This window comes from Filicampus tigris, chromosome 8 (assembly GCF_054856515.1).
Source record: "Filicampus tigris isolate MCC_2025a chromosome 8, RoL_Ftig_1.0, whole genome shotgun sequence".
Lineage (NCBI taxonomy): Eukaryota > Metazoa > Chordata > Actinopteri > Syngnathiformes > Syngnathidae > Filicampus > Filicampus tigris.
This window is the reverse complement of record NC_141224.1, coordinates 15,699,077-15,702,992: the sequence shown is the minus strand read 5'-3', so window position 1 is coordinate 15,702,992 and position 3,916 is coordinate 15,699,077.

The window sequence follows — 3,916 nt, the reverse complement described above, 5'->3', positions numbered from 1 at the left end:
ACTTATTTTTCCAAATGAAAAGGTCAGTCAGAGATGGAGGTTAATGAGCAACTTGGTAGATGGAGATTGCGTGCTTTCATTCAAGACATTTTCTTTGCTTGTAAAAAAAATTGTATGCTTGTAAAAATAACAGTACTTAGACATATGTATTATTAGTATACTTATTTTTGAAATAGGAAATTGTCAATCATTATATGAAGAGTTCTTTTGCAAAACAGTATAAATGCATTTCAATTATTCTAAGAAAAAGTCTGCCATTCCGGCCTTCAAATTTTTACAAACATCAATTTTACCGTTAAAATAACGAAACAAAAGAAGTATGTACATAGGCTAACAGAAAGACATGGCAAGGTTGGTCTTTTTCAAAAGTTGTTTATCTCGTTTTGGAATTGTCCTTCGTACAGAAAGGCTTCCTTAACTTTGTTGTTTTTATTCAATTTTAATATTTTGACAAACTGTCATACGGTTCCAACAACTTAACAGTCATATTGTAAAATAGTTCGATGTTGCATTTTTGCGCATTGTCTTTTTAACACACTTAATTATTGATTCTGAGGTACATTTCACTGCATGCTATACAAGTATAACTCTTTGTGATGAAAAATAAATGTGTAAGCTAAAACCAAATCACATTCTACAATTTTAGTGTTTTCCAAAATACATTCTAATAAAGTTAAACAGCTGAACACCAAGGCTGGAAATAGGTTTGGCATCGCTGTTTGCATGTTAAAATTTCTATATTGCGCTGTAATACATATTGAATAGCAAAACTGAGACGCAGCTAGCTAGCAGCTGGTCGCTATTGTGCCTAAACACGTTGCAGAGTTGCTCCTAAATCCGTCATCCTCACCTGCAAGGCAGTGAATAAGCTACATTTCTGACAAGTATCATACTCACGAAGGTATGACAAGAAAAGATGGAGAAGCCATGCTAAACGCTAAGCTAATTTAAGAATGACACTGCTAGCATGTTTAACACTACAGTTAATTAAGTCCTTGGGTGATCGATTACACTTTCCACAGACGTCTGTCAGGAACTGTGCTACAGTAGAGAACATCCAACTTTGAACAGCAAAATGACAGGACAATTAAGTGTCAGGATTCTGGAGAGAAATCAAACATGCTAAATTGAACCGTAATCGGAAATTAATTAATGTCCGTTACAGTGTATGTCATCCAGGAGAAATTGCCTAATTTTAAAAGTATATTAATATAGTATGAGCTATTTATAATTGATCAGTACTGTTATTTGTTTGTTTTCACAATAGAGTCCTGAGGTTTTACTTTTTGAGGTCTGCGCATTACATTACAGCAGTACTATTTAAAGAAAAATCAATTTGCTTTGCTTTTAGACAAAAAAATAAAGTTTGCTGCTATACACAATATGCATTTAAGAAATAAAAACTGTTGATTTTATTAAAAAAATGTGTTCATTCATTATATTGTCATATTTTATTGTTTAATAAGAGCCTTGCTTCAGTTCCCTGAGGTTAACCTGCAAAAAAAAAAGCTCCACAATGTTAAAAAGTTGCACCTCCAAGTCACTGATTTGCCATATAGCTCCACGATGCAAAATAATAATACTAATTTCAAGCCTACAGTAGAAACACATATTGACAAATTTAAAGTTCTGCGTGTGTTCCACGTAAAAATTGTGATCAGGTGTGTTTGAATGGTGATTTGTGAATCAGCGGGGGTTTACAGTACAGCACAGTACACGTGGTCATTAGAGCAATACTAGAACAAGCACAGGATATTGATGACATTTTCCACAATCTAAAAAAATTCCTTGTGATTAGCACATGAGGAGCATTGACAGTAGCACACTCGTTTGTTGCCTCGTCTTGAGTCCAAAGTTCACTTCAGCTCCAGTGACAAATTGACAACAGCTGCGACTGAGAAAAGAAGTCAGAAACTCTCGTTTTCATGAGAAACAACTGAAGTGAATGATGCAAAGTGAATAACGATCTCCTCTCTACGGGTCCCGCCTCAATATTTCATGGTAAGTGATGATGTACCAAACATAAAGGGTGTCGCGGCATCCATATTTCATTGGAGAACAATGCAGTGTAACTGACACACACGCGGCGGAAATGTGCTTACAAAGCATCAAAAGAAGTGTCACACACTATGGATGGCTGGAGAATAATATAGGGCACTGCTGGATGGATGTAACAAGCTTCACGGCGACACGCATCATTTGATCGCCTAATACAAAGCTACACAGTGTGTGTCTGTGTGTATGACACGCATCATTTGATCAGCTAATATAAAGCTTTAGCGCCCGGGTTTGTGTGCAACTTGGCACGTATCATTTGCCCATACGATACAAAAGTTGCGTATTGCGTACGCTATTGATGTGGAAAAGCCATGACACAAGCATGCGTGTGTGGGTATGGTGAACACATGACACGCATCATTTACTGAGATAATACAAAGCTAGCGTGTGAAGGCACCAAACTGTTGCTATATCTAATAACAGGCTTTCTGAATGAAGAGGTGAAGGATCCTGTCTCTTTTGAAACACACATATATATACACACGCGGTATCTATATAGCCTCCTTGCTTTCTGCTAAATTAAGCATTGGGGAACCTAGAGGCACATCACAAAGTGCAGACGCATATACACATGGACTCACAAAAACACGCAGCTGACAGTGAGGGAATCTTACAAACAACCTGGTAGACAGTAGAAAGAAACACACACATACAGTACACGACTACAGAAAGAAACAAAAGAAAAGCACTGACAAGGCCTCATGTGCCGGTGCAATACGATATAAATTGGGGGCATACATTATTGAGTGTGAGATTTCAGACAGCATGCTGGGATGGCTGCACCTTAAACCAGGAGGAGATTAGACAGGCAGACTGTGTGTACGTGTGCGCGTGTGCAACGGAGAGCAAAAGAGAGAAAAATACCGGCTGTAGTTAAGACTCAGGAGACGCTTGACTGGTTATTCTATATGACCCTGTTTAGACTCTATAACCCTCAGAGGTATACGCATTCTCACGAGTTTAGCAGTAAATCGTAGAAAAGTTACAGAGGATAAGGTTTGATTTTGCAGCAACAGCAGTGTGAACACGCTTTTGACGCACATGTGCACACAGCTTCGTAGTGACGCGTTCCAAAATGGCAAGTCCGAAATCTCTTTCAAAAATATGACCAGCATACTGTATGCTCTTTTTCCATCATATTTCTGAAGCAGTGGGGTATATCATTTCATTAAAATTAACCTATTTAAAAAACAGAAGCCTTTTCAAATAAGTGTAAAAGTCACTTACCCACGAACTACAATGTATTACTTTATTTAAAATCTCTTTTGTAAGAACAGTTTACATACCATTCTATTTTTTTTTCCAGGTATTTTATTTTAACTTTTGACATGTTCAAGAACAAACAACCTATTTGATTCATAAATTGAGAAAATGTGATTCGTAGTGGGAAACTTACCAATAACTATAATATAATAATACCGGATGCTTCATTAGTTATTCCAAAAGGTTCACTCCATCCGACTGTCCAATTTTTACTAATGTCTACTAATGACAGTGGATACTGCTGTGTTTAATCATGATGCAATTATGATGACAAACAATTTGACAATCTCCGACACACTGGTTCGTTACAATGTTCTCATTATGTAACGTATTTCTATTTTTAGAATTGGTGTTGTTAAATCCAGCTTTTTTCATTTTTGCCAGCTGGCTAAGGTAAAGCTTCTCCTTTCACAACAGCATTTAGAAACAGTAATCCATGCCTTTGTTACATCTGGACTACTGTAACGCACTTTATTTTGAAGTCAGCCAGTCCTCCCTGAAGCGTTTCCAGTTGGTCCAAAATGCTGCTGCTTGCCTCCCAACTGGAGCTCGTAAGAGGGAGCACATAACTCCAATTCTGGTCTCCCTTCACTGG